This window comes from Benincasa hispida, chromosome 5 (assembly GCF_027475165.1).
Source record: "Benincasa hispida cultivar pf3 chromosome 5, pf3_genome.v1.1, whole genome shotgun sequence".
In the NCBI taxonomy this organism is placed as follows: domain Eukaryota; kingdom Viridiplantae; phylum Streptophyta; class Magnoliopsida; order Cucurbitales; family Cucurbitaceae; genus Benincasa; species Benincasa hispida.
The window spans coordinates 59,531,641-59,551,528 of NC_143482.1; the positions used below are offsets into that span (position 1 = coordinate 59,531,641).

The 19,888-nt window shown below is 33.7% G+C and overlaps 1 pseudogene; it reads right to left on the reverse strand.

The window, feature by feature from the left end:
* Window positions 1-1,397: 1,397 nt before the first annotated feature.
* Window positions 1,398-2,467, reverse strand: LOC150036289 (uncharacterized; annotated as a pseudogene).
* Between the last annotated feature and the right edge of the window lie 17,421 nt (window positions 2,468-19,888).

Below are 19,888 nucleotides of genomic sequence, written 5' to 3' on the forward strand. Positions count from 1 at the left end.
AACAAATTTGTTTGTCTTGATTGGACTTTTGGAATTCAGCATTAGTGTTTCAGCTTGTTATTTACTTTTATGTGACTTGTGTATTGTGTACTTCTACTTTGGAGAACTTTTTAGTTTTAACTATTTATTGTAGTCATGTGGATTGAAATATTTTTATGAGTTATTGTGGATTGATTTGATATGTTTTTATGAGTTATTGTGGATTGATATGTTTTTATAAGTTATTGTGGATTGATATGTTTTTATGAGTTATTGTGAATGTGGATTGATATTTAAGAGATTTGTGCTATGTGTTCTTTGGAGAACTTTTAGTTTTTAACTTTTTATTGTAGTCATTTGGATTGTGCTAGAGATTTGTGCTATGTGACATGTTCTTATGGTGGATTACTGGATTGATATTTAAATTATGTTTAGAGTATAAAAAAAAAAAGAGTGGAACTTGGAAGGAAGAACCGAAGAAGGAAAATAAAAGGAAGAAGAAAAACAAAGGTTTTAAAAAAAAGGCAAAAAAAGGCAAAAAAAAGGTTTTAAAAAATGCAAAAAAAAAAGTTTTAAAAAAAGGAAAAAAAAGTTTTAAAAAAATGCAAAACAAATAAAAAAAAGGGAAAAAAAGGTTTTAAAAAAAAGGGAAAAAAGGCAAAAAAAAAAAAAAAAACTCAGACCGATTCTTGAAACTGAACTGAACCGAATTGAACCGGTTCGGTTCGGTTCGGTTTCATGTATATACAAAAGCGGTTCGGCCATCAAATGGAACCGAACTGAACCGATTCCACCCCTAATGCCTATTATATTCTACATGGCAAGCCAATAATATTTCTCTTCCACCTATAAATGCACAGAACCTAAACCTAAAATATAACAATAGGCACAAAAATACACTCTACCATAGAACGAAATACAAAGTTACCTACAATGAAGCACACTTCTATAATAATTTATCCACAAACAATAATTAGTACTTCCAATCCATTCTATAATTACTTATCAAATATGAATAAACACACTAACCCACATTTGTATATCGATAACACGCTTTCATAGAACAATAATTAAAATTATCATATCCAACACTCATATGGAACGACCTGCCTCTCCAAAACTATAATCAGAAATACCAAACACTTCTATAATATTTATAATCATTTCTTCCTTCACAAACATTAATGTGTAATTCCATGAGTACTTACACCAAATACCCATAAACAAAAAAAAAATTATACACAAATCTTCCCAAAAAAGAAGATCATGGTTAAATAATAATTCACCAATCTACAAACCAATAATTAGTACTTCAGATTCATTCTAAAATTGCAAATTTTACTCAAAACTCGTCAAGATTCATTTTAAGCTAGTATTTACATTCTATTAAGACAAAAAAAAAAAAAAAAAGAACATCCTTACACAAATCGACCAACAAAACTTGGCCATTGTGTTCGAATTATGTCAATCTCTCCTTGGGTATATGCATTTTTTATATTGAACTACAAAAAGAAAAAAAAAAGATAAACTCAACATAAATTTACATCATTTATTAAATTATAACTAGTATATAAAAAATAAATAATATACATATGATGCTAGTAATTGGAGTAGTAGGATATGCACTATTTTGTGTATATACTTTTGCACATAGTACTCCCATCCTACAAAATCTAATTGACTGGGGCATTGCATGTGAAGAAGTTGAAAACAATTAATCTTATGTTTGAATGAACATAATTTGTTAAAATATGAATGCAAATTTACCTTTATAGGTTTTCATTTTGGAGATAACCGATGATGTTGAAGATCGTGCTTGCCTTGTTATGTTTTCATTCAACTAAATAGTTTGAAAACATTAGTGAAACATAAATACTTGAATTAAGAGTTAAGAAAGTTCAATTACACTTATATATTTGTAACTCCATGAAATTCCTCTTGAACCTCACTTCAAATAGAGCTCAAAACACAAGCACAATTTTCTTGAAGATTGATTACAATCAATATCCAATAATAACTATAATAAGTAACAATTTTGAAATATTAGTACGCATATAATGCAAATTAAAAATAACTAAAGAAATTGTCATTTGCTTACCCTAGGTTATATGAAATAAGAACTAATTGGTCCAAATTAGTCAATTCTAGTTGGTTGGCTAAATTTCAAGATCGAAGATCTAGAGACTTTACATGTGGCGATATTTTTGCTTGGTCAATTATAAAAAACTTCTTGGCAATATAACGGTGACATTCATCATAAAGATACCTAAACAAAGCAAAAGTTATTATTTAAACATGAAAAAAAATGTATATGAAGATTGTGAATCAAGATGAGTAATACTTACGCAATGTATGTCAATATACACATATAACCAATTTCAACCATACTGCAATAATAGATCAGATCCTCACGACCTAAATAAACAAATTTTTCCTTTCCAAATATGTGCTTGTTCAAATTGATACGAATCATGTTTACATTGTCCATGTTGTGTATGACATGTTCATTTAAGAGCTTGATGGTGCCATTGGTGTCAATATATTTGGAGGAGTACCCAACACTTTTAGTTGTTGAATACATTTGCACCAGAGAGTTCTTTCTAAACAAGTAACAATCATTGCTACATGCATGAATCTTCTCATACATCATTCCAAGAGTACAAGAAATCTTTTTTGCTTCATAAATAGAAGTTGGAATTTCATTAGGACTAGGTAATATGTCACGAATTAATTCCAACAACTCAGTGAAACTCTTATTGTTCCATCCAAATTTAGCTTTCAAATTATATAACTTTACCAATGTAGATATTTTGGTAAAAGTTTTATAATTTGGGTACAATGGTTTCTTCACATCATCTAGTAATTCTTCAAAACTATTGGATTTTTCATTAAAATAATTGTTTGTAGCCTCCAACATTCCAATTGTGTCATCAACATCAACATCATCCTCATCAACCTCATCTCTTTCACTAGTAGACACATTTTCATTGTTCCTCTTAATCGGTAATGATTCATCGTGAAAAATCCATGTCTGGTAACTTTGATCTATACCATCAAAATATAAGTGATCTCTTATTATGTTCACATTTAGAATCTTTGCATTCACACACTTCAAACATGGACAACTCATGATATTTGGCATATTTGAATGTTGTATACCATTTTTAATAAACATCTCATCCCCTAAACAATACTCAGTTGACATTTTATTTATTTTCATCCATGATTGTAAAATATACGACTTAATCTACAAAAGAGACAAACAATAATCTACAAAAGAGACAAACAATAACAAGGAAAAATTTTGTAACCTTGAGCTTGTAAACTTAACCATAATCAACAATAAGACCTAAAACTTGTTTGTATCAACATGAGACAAACACAAAAGAATAAAAATAAAATATTTTCAAAACTAAAATATAACCCAAGAAAATGTTCTTAAGCACACTAGCCACCAAACAAAAAGACGATAGCAAGACCATCAAACAAGTTCATATTCATGAACTAATTTTCATCTCAACACTTTTATGAACTATTATAAACAACAATACCTAGATTAGTTTATATTAAATTTTGAGATAAACAAAAAAGAATAACACAAATAAAATATAAAGGCTAAAATATAATTTAAAAAGAAAATGGTTCTAATATACAGTTGAACCACACCAAGTAAGACTATCAACCAAATACATATTCTTGAACTAATTTCATTCCAACATTTCAAAATTTCAAGAAACTTAATCATTAGAATGAAAATATAAAGAATGAAATAACACTTGAACCACACCAAGCAAGCTTAATCAACCAAGTAAGACTAGATTAGTTTACATATAATTTATGGTTCTAATATATACTTGAACCACACCAAGCAAGATTATCAACCAAGTACATATTCTTGAACTTATTTCATTCCAATATTTCAAAATTTCTAGACGTTGAATCATTGGAATAAAAATTAAAAGAATGAAATAACACTTGAACCACATCAAGCAAGCTTAATCAACCAAATAAGACAAAATTAATTTATATATAATCGAAAAAAATGGTTCTAATATATACTTGAACCGCACCAAGAAAAACTTTCAACCAAATACATATTCTTGAACTAATTTAATTCGAACGTTTCAAACTTTCAAGAAGCTTAATCATTGAAATAAAAAATAAAATGAAGGAAATAACTTTAAATTACTAAATTGAAAATAAATATGAAAAGAAAATTTTACCTTTGGAGTAGGCAAAACTCAAACAACCCACAAGCTTGAAGAGATCTGAACTGGAGCTCGAAGATCGGAATAGATTTGAGTTGAGGCCATCAGAGCTGGCGAATGCACAATGTCGACGAGCACCAGACCTTGCGAAGAGCTGAATCACCATGTCGATGACTCGATCAAAAGATCCATGAGTAGATCAGGCAAATAAATGACTGGATCGAAAAAGCCCATAACTAGATCTACAGATTTGACACTGATGATCCACATCTGCTACCAGAACGAGTTGGACGACTAGCTAAACCTCACGACGGAGCTGGTTGATTGGATCTAACGATCGGAACCAACACACAAGCGAGCTAACGGATCTCCCTACTAGAACCAACACGCGAGATTTGCACGACCGAGCTTGTATGACATCCAACTCATGAGCTCAAAGCCCACAACCGAGTTGTATGACTGACGTGAACAACGACCTGAACAGCACACGATCTACACGATCAAAACAATGCAAAGGACAATGACTGACGACGAGTTCGACGCGAACGACACGCGATCTACATGACCAGAACAATGCGAGTGACGCAATGAAGACAATGTTGAATGGCAAAGATCGACTATGAGTTTGTGATGATCAGAACGGTCAAGGGGAAGAAGGTTTAAAAGAGAGGAGTGAGAAAGGAGAGAGAAGAAAGAAATTGAAATGGAAGAGAGATACTTTTTTACAAAATCAAAAGAAATAAATGTGTATCTTTAATGTCGGTTTTAAGCCGACATTGTAGCCAGCTTTAATGTTGGTTTAAAATCACATTAAAGATACACTTTTTTTTTAAAAAAAAAATGACATTATACATCCATTTTTACTTTTTTCCCACTGACATCAAAGCCCAAAATTCTTGTAGTGTATCATGCATTGAAAGTATGTTATAATTTATTATAATATATAGTATGCATGATTTAGGGTTTCATGTGTTTAATATAATTTGTTATATTAAATTATGAAATGCTTGGTGGATGTTATGGATTGTTAGCATGTCTATAGTTGTATAAAGTGTTATAAAATGAATTAGACATTTAAAATCTATAACAAAGATAAGATGCATGCTCACCTAGCTTGTTTTAATTAGTTAAAATACGTTGTTATCCTATAAAATTTTGGTTACAAACTCACTTGGGCTAAAATCCTGTCTAAGGTTGGAGTTACTTTATTTGACGATTTACAAAACACTTGCTACCTAGAGATTGTTGCCGGTTCTTGATCATTGTTAACCCAATTTTATGAGCATGCGTTAGCGATATAAGATAATAAATTAGTTTATCACTTAGACATCGTAGATTAAATCCAAATATAAACGTTATACTTGGATAACACCTAGAATTAGGTTGTATTTATTAGCCAAAATATACCTAAGTAAATATTTACCCAATGCAATTAAAATACTTTAGTGGGGGATTAATAATATATACGATATATTGTTTTTAGCTCTTATGTCCCAAAAAGTTCACACCGTGAGATTCATGCTCAGCTTCGAGTCACCCTAGGAGTGACCTCCATTTTAGAAAGTGTTTGCATGGGTCAATATCAAGGTGAATAGAGGAAGTAGTTCATAGAAAGTGGGAGAAGGAAGTGTGTTAACACATCCTACAATCTCCTCCATTAGGTTGGACCGTGAGATTACTATGTTATGCCTGCTTGTCGTTTTTAGGTGGCATTAGCTAGTCGTCTTTTCTGTGACTATCCCCTCGGAGGGTTGTAACATGGGATTATGAACAACTCAAACTACAGAATGGATAGGTTCTCTTAGGTTGATTCCCAATTTTGACTTTCCAATTCGGTAGCATTTTTAGGGCCGACTTTTGAAGTCTGGAAATAGAGGGTTACACTTACAAGAGTTACTAATTTTTAGTAAGTTTTTGACCGAAAACGGTAACTAAATAACTATAGAATAAAGAATTATTTTGGAGTTAGTATTTAATCAAGAATATCTTGCTTCAGTGAAAGAGTATTTGACTACCCCTCGTTAGCATTTATTATGACTCACTAAAGTAATGTTGTAAATAAATAATGAAATTTGGGTACATTATTACTTTTGCTAAATTTGATTGGATTTGAAAAGAAATTTACTAATTAAAATTTGTTTACATTTTCAGCATGTCGAATTCTTCTAAAAACACTCGTTTCCGATAAGTTTTAAATACTCATTATGGAAATCAAATATAAATGCAATACTAGCAAATGATGGTTTAAGGTTTGTTTTAACCGAGGAATGTTCTCTAACTCCCAGCCATCTGCAAACCAAATAGATTGAATGCTTATGATAGATGGATTAGAGCAAATGATAAGGCTTGAATTTAGTTCCTGGAGGTAGCTTGTAGAAGGGAAAACAACTTTTAAAGTATAGACTGAAGAGGTTGTCTCGGCTAGAGCAATGAGAGATATGAAGTTATTTATTGAAGATAGATTAATTTTACTTGAAAATATCTATTATGTTCATACTATGAGGGGGAATTTAATATCTATCTCCCTTTTGCTAGAACAAAAAATATAATTTTTTTTTTTTAATTGAATGAAGTGTTCATTATTTCAAAAGGTATTATAATATGTTATGAAAAATTAGAAAATAACTTATACATATTAAAACCAACTGAGGCAAAAGTTGTTTTGAATATAGAAATGTTTAAAATAATTGAAGCTTAAAATAAGAGGTGAAAAATTTTCCCTAATGCCTATCTTTGGCACTTAAGACTTGGCCATATTAATTTCAATAGGATTGGTAAGAGTGGATTCCTAAATCAGTTAGAGGAAAACTTTCTTCCACCGTGTGAGTCTTGTCTTAAGAGTAAGATGACTAAAAAATATTTTATAGGAAAAGGTCTTAGAGCCAAAGAACCTTTAGAGCTCGTGCATTCAGACCTCTGTGATTCGATGAATGTCAAGACACGAGGAGGGTATGAATATTCCATCAGTTTTATTGTTGATTATTCTAGATATGTCTATATTTACCTAGTGCTCAAAATTCTGAAACCCTTGAAAGTTTCAAGGAGTATAAGATAAAGGTTGAAAACCATTTAGGTAAAAAGATTAAAACACTTCAATCAGATCGAGGTTAGGAGTATATGGACTTAAAATTTCAGGACTATTTGATAGAACACGGAATTCAGTCTCAACTCATAGCACCCAGTACATCTCAACATAACGGTGTAGCGGAAAGGAGAAATAAAACCCTATTGGACATGGTTCGTTCGATGATGAGTTATGCTCAGTTGCTTAATTCATTTTGGGGACATGTAGTAGAGAATGTTGTGTACATTTTGAACATGGTTCTCTCGAAAATGTTTTTTGAAACACCGTATGAATTATGGGGAGGACGTAAAGGTAGTTTACGTCACTTTAGGATTTTGGGATGCTCGGCACACGTGCTAGCTTAGAACCCAAAGAAGTTGGAACATCGTTCGAAAGTATGCCTATTTGTAAGATACCCCAAAGAATCAATAGGTGGTCTATTTTATGATCCTAGGAGGATAAAGTATTTGTATTGAAAAATGCAACATTCTTAGAGGAGAGCCACATGAGAAATCTTCAACCTCACAGTAAGCTAGTATTGAATGAAATGACCAAAGAAACTATAGATAGATCAACAAAGGTTGTTGATCAGGCTGGTCCTTCAACAAGAGTTGTTGATGAAACCGATCATTCACATCCTTCTCAAGAGTTGAGAGTGCCTCAACGTAGTGGGAGGTTTGTTCAATAGCCTGACCATTACATGGGTTTGGCAAAAACTCAGGCTGTCATACCTAATAATGGCTTGAAGGATCCATTAACCTATAAATAGGCAATGGATGATGTGGATCAAAACTAATCGATAAAAGCCATGGACCTCAAAATGGAGTCTATGTATTTTAATTCAGTCTGGAAACTTGTAGATCAACCAGATGGGGTAAAACCTACTGGTTGCAAATGGATCTATAAAAGAAAATGAGACAAGCTCGTAAGATACAGACCTACAAAGCTAGACTCGTGGCAAAAAGGTTTACACAAAGAGAGGAGGTAGACTATGAAGAAATTTTCTCTCTAGTTGCCATGATTAAGTATTTTAGAATACTCTTATCCATTGCTACCTTTTATGATTATGAGATCTAACAAATGGATGTGAAGACGGCGTTTCTAAATGGTTATCTTGAGGAGAATATCTATATGTCTCAACCAAAGGGGTTCATTGAACAGGGTCAAGGGCAAAAGGTGTCCAAGCTTAAAAGATCAATTAATGGGTGGAAATAAGCATCTCGATCTTGGAATATAAGATTTGATACTACGATTAAATCTTATGGCTGTGAACAGAATGTTGATGAACCTTGTGTATACAAGAAAATTTTCAATAAGATTGTAGCTTTTCTGGTATTATATATCGATGATATCCTACTCATTAGGAACGAATTTGGGAGAATTTGCTGAAGTTAAGAGATGGCTAGCATCAAAATTCAAAATGAAGAATTTGGGAGATGCATGATATGTTCTTGGAATCCAAATAGATCGGAATCGCAAAAACAGAATGCTAGCATTATCTCGGCATCCTATATAGGCAAGATGTTATCTAGATATAAAATGAAAAATTCCAAGAAAGGTCAATTACATTTCATGTATGGAATTCATTTGTCTAATGAACAGTGTCCTAAGACACCTTAAGATGTTGAGGTTATGAAACGAATTCCTTATACATCAGCAGTTGGGAGTTTGATGTATGCCATGTTGTGTACATGCCCAGACATATGCTATGCAGTTGAAATAGTCAACAAATTTCAGTCCAATCCTGGATATGATCATCGAATTGTCATTAAAAAAAATCTTCAAGTATCTTTAGGGAATGAGGGACTATAGGCTTGTATATGGTGCTAAGGATATGATCTTTATAGGCTATACTAATTCAAATTTTCAGACAGATGTGGATTCTAGGAAATCTACATCGGGATTAACATTCATTCTTAATGGAGGAACTATAGTATGGAGGAGTATAAAGCAAAGTTGTATTGTTGATTCCACCATGGAAGTGGAGTATGTAACTGTATGTGAAGCAGCGAAAAAAGTAGAATGGCTATGGAAGGTCTTGAACGATTTGGACGTGGTTCCATATATGCATCTGCCTTTCACCCTCTGTTGTAATAACAGTGGAGTAGTTGCAAAGTCGAAAGAACTAAGAAGCCATCAGCGTGGGAAGCACATTGAGCACAAGTACCATCTCATTAGGGAGATAGTACATCGAGGAGACGTGATCCTCACATAGATAGAAATAGAAGACAAATTAGCTGATCTATTTACAAAAGCCCTCACGACTAAATTTTTCAAGTGTAACCTAGTTCGACTAGGACTATGAGATTCATAAATCTTGGGTAAGTGCAAGAATTCATGGGTATCTGATGCTCTAGTTTATTGTATTTATAGTGTATTCTTTCTTACTCAACATTATACATAAGTGAACCCACTAGAGTTTTAGTCAAAGTTAGAGTTTGTTGGATTGTATATCCTAAAACTCGTAGTTTGTAATCTTTAAACATATTCTATTTACAAGAAAGTTTTTATTGAAGTCTATTCAATAAATTTGTTATTGAACATATAAATTGCACTTGTAATGTCTTAAATCAAATAAACCAACGAACCCTTGGCTATAACATTAATACCTGAACAATATATAGAGACGTAAAAGTGGATCGAGTTTGACTATATAGTCAAAACGGTCTAATAGTATAAGGATAGGGTTGGGTACCTTATCTTGGTGATACTAAGGATGTGGCCCGCTGATACAAATGATGTGATCCCAAAATCGTTCATGTGGAGACATGCGAGTAGGGCCGTCTTATGCAAAAAGATATTTGCATAAGACCGGCCCATGAAATAGTCACTTTTCTTTATAATGTCGTTTACTGTTAAAACTGACTATTTCAATTTGATGACCTAAAGTAACTCGATCTCAATTCTAAGCTAACAATAAACTCTTGTTTATTCAGAATTATCCTTTAATCTACAATGGTGAGAGTGGCACAACATCACCACTTAATAAGCCTCCAATTTTAGGGGTAAGATCGGATAGATGGTTGGGGATATAGTCCTGCAAGATCGAATTCGCTCCTATCCGTTTCTGAGATAGTAGATAGGTTGTTTCCTTCAGTACTGACTCCTAGTCTTGAACAAGGGACCTCGCCCTCTCTACGACTGAGAGCAGTCTCAGTTTATTGGTAGGACCATAAACCAATTGTTCATTAGTGGATCAATAGAGACTTAAGGAGTAAAATGAATTACAGGGGTAAAATGGTAAATTTTGATCCAGTTGAAAGTATGAACAACTTTTGAAGGATCGACTTACCGATCATGGCTAAATCAAGTGGACAGAAATATATCTACAGTTAGGAGAGTGCAACTACTGGCTTTAGTGGAGTGACCCGATAGTTAACGACTGTTGGTTAATTCGGTTAAAAGAGTTTAGCTAATTAATCTCGGATCAATAGAGCTCATGATCTATAGGTCCATTAGGTCCCCCTACTAGTTCACAAATAGACTAAACCTTAGAATAGCATGATGAGAGAATTTGAAACGTTCAAATTTGATTTAAGGGAATTATTCATTATATGTAATATAATAAATCGTGTAATTATTGAATTAAACAAAATTGGAGAGTTAAAGAATATTTAAATATGATTTAAATATTAATTACATGAATAGGGATTCATGTTTGGAATAGTTGTTTTATTAATTTAATATTTGATAGTAAATTAATTTAATTAATTAAATTGTTTAATTAATTGTTAGGAATTAATTTTAGTTAAAATTAATTGTATAATTAATTTTATTTAAAATTAATATTTTTTCTTTAAAATGAATGTATTTTATTTAAATATTAATTATTGAATTAATATTTTATAAAATTAATTTTTTTTTGAAAAATTTGAAATTTTGATTTCAAATTGGTTTTGATTTTTAAAATAAAAATCAATAATAAAAATAAATTTTTGGATTGAGTGGGTTTTTCCCACGAAATTATTAGTCTTTCTTTGTAACGTCGTTACATTTCACTAGGATGACCATAGGTAACTTGACCTTAATGTTAAGTGAGTTGTGAACTTCTACCTATGAGGGCAATTATTTGATCTGTGTGGGTCAGAGTGGTCAGATTCATCGACTCAATATGTCTACCATTTTGGGGATTTGTCTGAGTGAGGAGTTGGGAACACAACTAGACATGATGGAATTAATTCCTTCCTGGTCATAGGTAAGTAGGTGAATTACACCTTTAAGGGCTGATTCCTGATCTTGAATGATGAGGTGTCTCACTCTTTCACTAGCTAGAGAGGGGACTAGTTTATAGTTGAACTATAACTCATTGTTCATTAGAGAAATCAATGGTACTTAAAGAGTTAAATGTTACTACAGGGGTAAAACGGTAATTTTAACTGAGCTGTAGTCACGAGAGATTCATGAAGGGTTAACTCACTGTTGATTTGTTTAGTCCACGGACACAGAAATAGAACTACAGTGTGAAGAGTGCAGCTGTCGATCTTTAGTGGAGTGACCGACAATTAATGAATGTTGATTAATCTAATTAAAGAATTTAATTGATTAATCTTGTATCATTGGAGCTTCTAATATGTAGGTCCATAAGGTTCCCTTGTAAGCTCACTAAGGACAAAAAAAAAAGTGAAGGAACATTTGTTTTTGGAATAACTTGAATTGTTCAAATTATTTATGGGAGTTTAAGTTATTAATTATATTACTATGATTAATATATTGTATAACGTATCCATACATTATATAGTTAATTGTAAATATGATTTATTTTTAAAACTATATGCGAAAGATAAATATTTGAATGAGATTAAAATACTATTCATATAAATAAGATCTGTATAAATATTATAGGATAAAATTTAATGTGAATATGATTCATATTAAAACTATATGTTATATGATAGATGTGCATTTTGTAAAATTTAATCTCGGTATCAGTGGATACAAAAATTACAGATTGGTGATTTCGTTGATTATCTATAATTTGTAAAATTCCTTTATTGCTCATTAATAAGTTAATTCAAGCTGGTTCTCAAAGTGGATGTAGACCAAACTGGTCGAACCACTATATATCTTGGTGGTCTTTCCTGCTTTCGATTTATTTTTGTTGATTGTGTGCGTTCTGTTTGGCCATCTAAGTTAGGTTCAGAAACTCTCACAAGTGGTATCAGAGCTCCAGTTGATCCAAAGAGGTTGTGTGGTAGAGTGTGCTGGCATATTTCTTTGTTCAGGAATTTTTGTTGGAATTATTTTTGACAGATGGCTTCGATGTCTACATGGTTCGAAGTTGTTAAATTTGATGGGAAAGGTGATTTCGGGTTATGGAGGAAAAAGATTAGGGCTATTCTGGTACAACAAAAGGTAGCCAAAATCTTAAACGAAGATAACCTTCCACCAACAATTACAGAAGCTGAAAAAAGGGATATGGATGAGATGGCCTATTCGACGATAATTCTGTATCTGTCAGATGGAGTGCTTAGGCTAGTAGATGAGGCTACTACTACAGCAGAGTTGTGGAAGAAACTGGAAAGTCTTTATTTGACTAAGTCCTTGTCAAATAAATTATATCTAAAGGAGAAATTCTTTGGATATAAGATGGACTCAAGTAAAGGCTTAGAAGAGCACCTAGATGAATTCCAGAAGATTATAGTTGATCTCAATAACATTGGTGAGAAGATGTGGGATGAAAATCAAGCTGTTATTCTTCTGAATTCTTTGCCAGAATCGTATCGAAAAGTTAAGGCAGCTATTAAATATGGACGAGATTCATTGTCCATGGATATAGTGTTGGATGCCTTGAGAATGAGAAATCTCGAGATTAAAAAGGAACACAAGGATGGAGAGTTACTCATGGCCAGAGGTGGAAATGAGAAAAAGAACATAAAAGGAAAAGAGTCGAGAACCAGGTCGAAATCAAAGGGAAAAAGTAAAAAGTGTTTCTTATGTCATAAAGAAGGACACTTTAGAAAGAATTGCCCTTTGAATAAGAGCAAGGAAGCATCAAGTAGCAAGCATCAGGAGATTCTAGTGCAGCAAATATTACTGATGGGTATGATTCAGCAGAGGTTTTGATGGTGTCTAGCAGGGACATTCAGAATGCTTGGATCATGGATTCAGGGTGCACGTTTCACATGACTCTTAATCGGGATTTCTTGATTGACTTTCAGGAAAATGATGGGGGATGGGTTCTGCTTGGTGATAATGGTGCTTGTGATGTAAAAGGAATTGGATCTGTTCGAATTGCAACACATGATGGTATGATCAGAATTCTTACAAATGTAAGGTATGTTCTAGAGCTCAAACGAAATCTAATTTCTCTGGGCGAATTAGATAGAACAAGTTATTCTTATAAATCTGAGGAATGGAGTTATGAAGGTTATCAAGGGTTCTTTGGTTAAGCTGAAGGGGACTTTGAGGAATGGTCTTTATGTATTGGAAGGTACTGCAGTTTCAGGTAGTGCTGCTATTGTATCTGGGAAAGAAACAGATAAATCTATGTTATGGCATAACAGATTAGCTCATGTGAGTGAAAGAGGTCTGCAAGCTCTTTCACAACAAGGTTTGCTTGGAGAAGTTAAAGACATTGAACTCCCATTTTATGAACATTGCATAATGGGAAAGTCTACTAGAGTGAAGTTCAGAAAAGGGAAGCATTCTACTAAAGGAATTTTAGATTATTTCATTCAGATTTGTGGGGTCCTACAAAGGTCCCTTCTATGGGAGATTCAAGATACTTTATGTCAATCATTGATGATTTTTCAAGAAAGGTATGGATGTATCCACTAAAACAGAAGGATGAAGCTTTTGGAAAATTTCTTGAATGGAAAAAGCAGGTTGAGAACCAGACAGGCGGGAAGGTAAAATATCTGAGGACAGACAATGGTTTAGAATTTGTGAATCACAAATTTGATAAATTTTGCAAATCTGAGGGAATTATGTGGCATTACACTATTACGTACACTTCACAACAGAATGGTTTAACTGAGAGGTTCAACAGAACAATTATGGAGCGTACAAGATGTCTCTTGACAAATGCTTCATTACCCTTGAAATTTTGGGGAGAAGCTACCGAAACAGCTTGTTATCTTATTAATAGGAGTCCGTCTTCCGCTTTAGGCCTAAAGACTCCTCAGGATATATGGACAGGAAAAGTTCCAAGCTTAGATCATCTCAGAGTGTTTGGATGTTCAGCTTATGCTCATGTTAAGAAAGGGAAGATGAACAAGAGGGCACTAAAATGTATGTTTATTGGCTATCCTCAAGGTGTTAAAGGATATAAACTTTGATGCTTGAAAAAGGGCAGAAATAAATGCATTATCAGCAGAGATGTGATCTTTAATGAAACAGAGATGTCATGTCATGTCAAAGAGCTGCAGAAACAGCAGACAGTTGATCAGGCTGAGGCTGAGGTTAGAATTGATTCTAAATCACAACCATCAGTTAGTTTAGGTGATTCCAGTGATCAGTCATCCAGTTCTGATGGTAGACAGCCTCAACTACAAAGAACTTTGATTGATGAGGGAGCTTTTGATGAAGAAAGCTCAAGTGGCAGTGACCTATAGAAATATCAGCTTATACATGACAGGCCTCAGGGGTGAGGCAGGCTCCTACGAGGTATGGTTATACTAATTTAGTTGCTTATGCTCTTACTTGTGCAGCTGACAGTATTGAAGCAAAGCCTCTTACTTTTGAAGAGACTATTGTATCTGATTCGAAGAAACAGTGGAAGGATGCTATAAAAGCAGAATTGTTCTCATTGCAGAAGAATAAGACATGGTCATTGGTTCCAAGGCCTCCTAATTAGAAACTCATTCAGTCAAAGTGGATTTATAAAATCAAGCCAAGTACAGGAGGTGATAGAAAGCTTAGGTATAAGGCTAGATTGGTAGCCAAGGGCTACACTCAAAAGAAGGAAGTTGATTTTCATTAGATTTTCTCTCCGGTGGTGAGGCATTCGTCCATTCGATTAATTTTATCTATTGCTGTTCACTTTGATATGTTTGTTGAACAGATGGACGTCACCACAGCTTTCCTTCATGGTGAATTGGAGGAAGTAATCTACATGGCTCAACCTAAGGGCTATGAGGTGAAAGGAAAAGAAAGGAAGGTACATAAACTTATCTACTTCTGTATGTAACAAGGATTCTGCCTTACAATATGGACTGAAGCAATCGTCGATACAATGGTATATCAGGTTTGACACCTTTATTCTGAAGCAAGGGTTTCACAGGAGCTCATATGATGCCTGCGTGTACTGGAAACTATCTAAAAAAGGTACATATACTTATCTACTTCTGTATGTAGATGATATGATTCTGGTGTCTAAAGATTATTATGAAATCTGTGATCTCAAGAAACGATTGAGTAGTGAATTTGAGATGAAAGATTTAGGTGAACTAAAAAGGATCCTAGGCATGGATGTGAAAAAAGATAGGGAGAAAGGTTTGCTAACTATTTCACAGGAGAGTTATATGCATCAATTGCTTGAGAAGTATAATATGTTTGGTTGTAAGGCAGTTTCAACACCCTTAGCATCTCATTTTAGGCTTTCTTCATCTCAGTGTCTTGTTACTGAACAAGAAAGGTTAGAGATGGCTAATATTCCCTATTGTAATGCTGTTGGAAGTATTATGTATTTGATGATTTGTACTAGGCCTGACATGGGATATGCTATGAGTATGATAAGTAGGTTTATTTCAAATCCTGGGAAGGAGCATTGGAATGCTGTTAAATAGGTGCTTCGATATTTGAAAGGTAGTGCCAGTGTATTATTGTGTTTTAGTAGGGATTGTGAAAAATCAGCATTGTTGGAAGGCTTCACAAATGCAGATTATGCTGCAGACCTTGACAAAAGAAGGTCTCTATCAGGTCACATTTTTTGTTTGTTTGGTAATGTGGTCAGTTGGAAGGTTACTCTACAGTCAGTTGTTGCCTTGTCTACTACTGAGTCAGTGTATATTTCAGTGGGTGAAGTTTTGAAAGAGGCAGTGCGGTTGAAAAGAATAGTTGGTGAGTTCTTGTCGTAGGAGTTCATTCCTATCGTCCGTTGTGATAGCCAGAGTGCTATTCATCTTGCGAAAAATCCATCTCATCACGAACGGTCTAAGCATATCGATGTCAAATTTCATTTTATCAGAGAAGTTGTGGCCCAGAAAGATGTTGAACTGGTCAAGGTTCATACAGTTGAGAATTTGTCAGATATATTAACCAAACCCATAGGTTCAAATACCTATTAGATGGACCGAATATTAAATCTGGACGATAAGAAGATTGAAGAATCAGCTTGGCACTTAAATATTCTTGTTATGAGGGAGATTTGTAGAAAATAACAAGTTTTTTTAAGTGTTTTTTATTGGAATTTTGGAAATTTAAAGGCCCAATGACATTATCGTAATTATTGAGCAGTGGCATTTTTGCAATTATCTCTTCTTCCTAAAAACTAAGGCAGTGTTTTGTGTAACTTTTTTATGGGAGAGCAAGGAAGTCGAAAAACCAAAAAGAAAAAAACGGAGAGTAGCCACTTAGGGAGCCGTCTGGACTGGTGCAGTCGGTCAGGTGAGCAAGGCAGAGGCGCTGCGAGTTAAGGGTTGAGGCCGTGCGGCATCGTGCAACCAAGTGTGTCCACGGCGATCGGAGCATGGGTGTCCACGCTAGTGCTCGGTCTGGTCTGAGCAGTCTTTAGGTTCCGGTGGGTTCCGGTTCAGCGAGGGTTCACCAGTCAGAGGCGAGTAGCACATTGTTTTGGGCTGGTTTTGCAGCGGGTTGTTCTCAAATTTCAGAGGCTTCATTGTGTGCGGATCTCTCGATATCAGTGGATACAAAAATTACAGATTGGTGATTTCGTTGATTATCTGTAATTTGTAAAAAAATTTTATTGGTCATTAATAAATTAATTCAAGCTGGTTCTCAAAGTGGATGTAGACCAAACTAGTCGAACCACTATATATCTTGGTGTTCTTTACTGCTTTTGATTTATTTTTGCTGATTGTTTGGGTTCTGTTTGGCCATATAAGTTAGGTTCAGAAACTCTCACACAGGACCTATTAGAAGTAGTTCAATTTCAGCTAGAGGACTAAGAAATGAGCGAGATGAGTCTCGTGAATGGTATTTTCAATGTCAAAGTTGTGGTAAGACACATCAAGGTCGGTGTTTGAAGGAAACAAATGTTTGTTATCATTGTGAAGAAGCATTCCATATGAAGAGAGAATGTCCGTATTTGTTCTAAGGAAGTGAGCAGAGATCATTTCAGTAGCGAAAACCACAAAATAGTGGAAGAAAACATACACCAACCTTGACAAGTAACAATGGAATACTTAACACAGAAAATCTCAGTGGCACAAAAATGAAAGCACGAGTTAAAAGACTTCACACCCAAAAAAAAATGTATGTTGTAATGTCCCAAAAGAAAGATAAAGAATCATCGAATGTTGAGGAAGGTATACTATTTAATTTTTTCCAAGCTAGATGCCACATAGGGGAATTTAAGGGGTAACATGCGGCAAGTGTTGGTAAAAAAAAATGAAATTGGTAGCCACGTAAAGAAGTTTGTTGGTATTATAAGCTTTTGGCATGTGTTGATGAAATATAAAATAAGCTCAAGCATACAAATCAAATATTCAACAGCTTTTATATTTTCTTTACAGTCTGTTGTGTAACTAATTGTATCAGCTCACATTATAAATATGCATCATTTACATTAGTAGCTTAATCTTTCATAAGCTTACAAGAAAATTTATAAGATCTATAAAGAAAGTGACTTAACTCTTGAATAATAAATGTTCTTCTCCTTCCCGTGGATGTAGGTACTCTATTGCTCAACCACGTACATCTTCGTGTAGCTCTTCTTCTCTTCTTTCTCTTTATCACATTGCATGTTCATCTTCTTCTTCATTCACAAGTAAACTGATGCAAACAATCAGAAAGAAAAGAGGGTTAGAGAGCATTTCTGCAAACAGAGGACTGATACGAGAGAGAAAGAAAAATAAATTTATTTGTTAATTTCTTCCCATCAGAAAAGTGGTGTCTCTTCCATCAGGCAGTGTAAGTGGATTTTACCATGTGTTGCACATCATTTGGAAGGTTGTGGAGCAACCAGAGCCAAGAAATCTACCTACCAAATATTGGGGCAATTTAACCAGGCTTTTGGTTCATGGATACCATTTTCATCATTTAGGGTTTTCTTCAAAAAATTTAAGTGAGCAGGGCCAACCGTTGATTTTGGGATAAAAAAATAAATAAATTATAATAGGAAAGAAAAAAAAGGAGGAAATTTACAAAAGAGGAGAGATCGGGTTGGAGAGAATGGAGGTGTGGGAAGAAGAAGAAAACAAACTCTGGCTTTGAAAGCCATTTGCTATAGGAATCAGCCCAATGAAGGTTGATGGTGCTCTTTGAAACAATTGGAAGAACTTGGGTAAGTTATTCTTAAAGAAATTATGGAGAGTAAATAAGAAATGTCATTTTAGAAATCAGCTCAAATTGTGTGAGGACCAAGAGATGTAAGGGTGGGTGTAATTGTATTAATTTGTTATGTAGATAGAGAAGGGTGTGATTTGGACTATGAAAATGTTAGAATAGGTAAAGGAGCTTGATTTCTATGACTCAATTTAGTAGAAATGAAGAATTAATTATCCTAATAGCTTGCAATACTTCATATAAAAGATTTTTGGAAAAACATCTAAATGGTTTAAAATGCCTTAAGGAAGTAAAATAGAATGAATAAAATTTAATGGGGGGCCTTGAACAGAAGTTGCAGAAGTAATAATAGAATAAGGATGGAGAAAAATAAAGGAAAAGAGAGGTTGAAAGTAGAAGATGATGAATTGGGAAAAAAATGGTGATAATTAAAGGAAATAAAATGAAGAGGGTTGCCAACGAGAGCGTAATTCAACTAGTATAGTCATAGTGTTTATACTACCAATTTCGTGGTATGTAGATATTGAAACTTCGTGATGGACTGAAGTTGGAGTAGCTTTTGATCCTAAGTGTGATCGACAATAATTTGTGAGCGGTTATTTTACTAAATGTTTTATTATTACTCGAATATTATCAAATTTGTTTGCAAGTGGTTTATTTTACTAAATATTTTTTTATTATAGTAAGTTATTATGAGATTTCATGAAATTTATGTTTAATGTAAGATTTAAGAACAACGGCTAAGTAATCTCGATGAAAAGGTTACAAATTTACAGCAACATTATGTTTTTATTCGAAGTTATATGATTAAAGAAGGTAAAGTATGTGTTTATTAAATAGTTTCAGAATGATGAAAGTATGTCTATCCATGTATTGATTAAAGGTTATGAGTGATGAGGTTTATGATAAAGTGATTTTAAATACACTAGATCTGGTATCCATGTGATTACGCAATATACCACGAGAAACATTTGGGGGTGTAAATTTTCCTGATACACCTTGAGAATGTGTTTCTAAGGTGTAAATGTTATGGTTATGTTTTCCAATACACCTCGAGAATAAGTTTCTAAGGTGTAAATGATATGGTTATATTATCTGATACACCATCAGAATGTGTTTTGATCATGTAAATGTTGACCTACGTGCGCGTATGGAAGGACAAAGATTATTGTGCATAATGATCTACGCTAATATGATTAAGTTGGGGTACATATTTAGTGATGTGTTACCT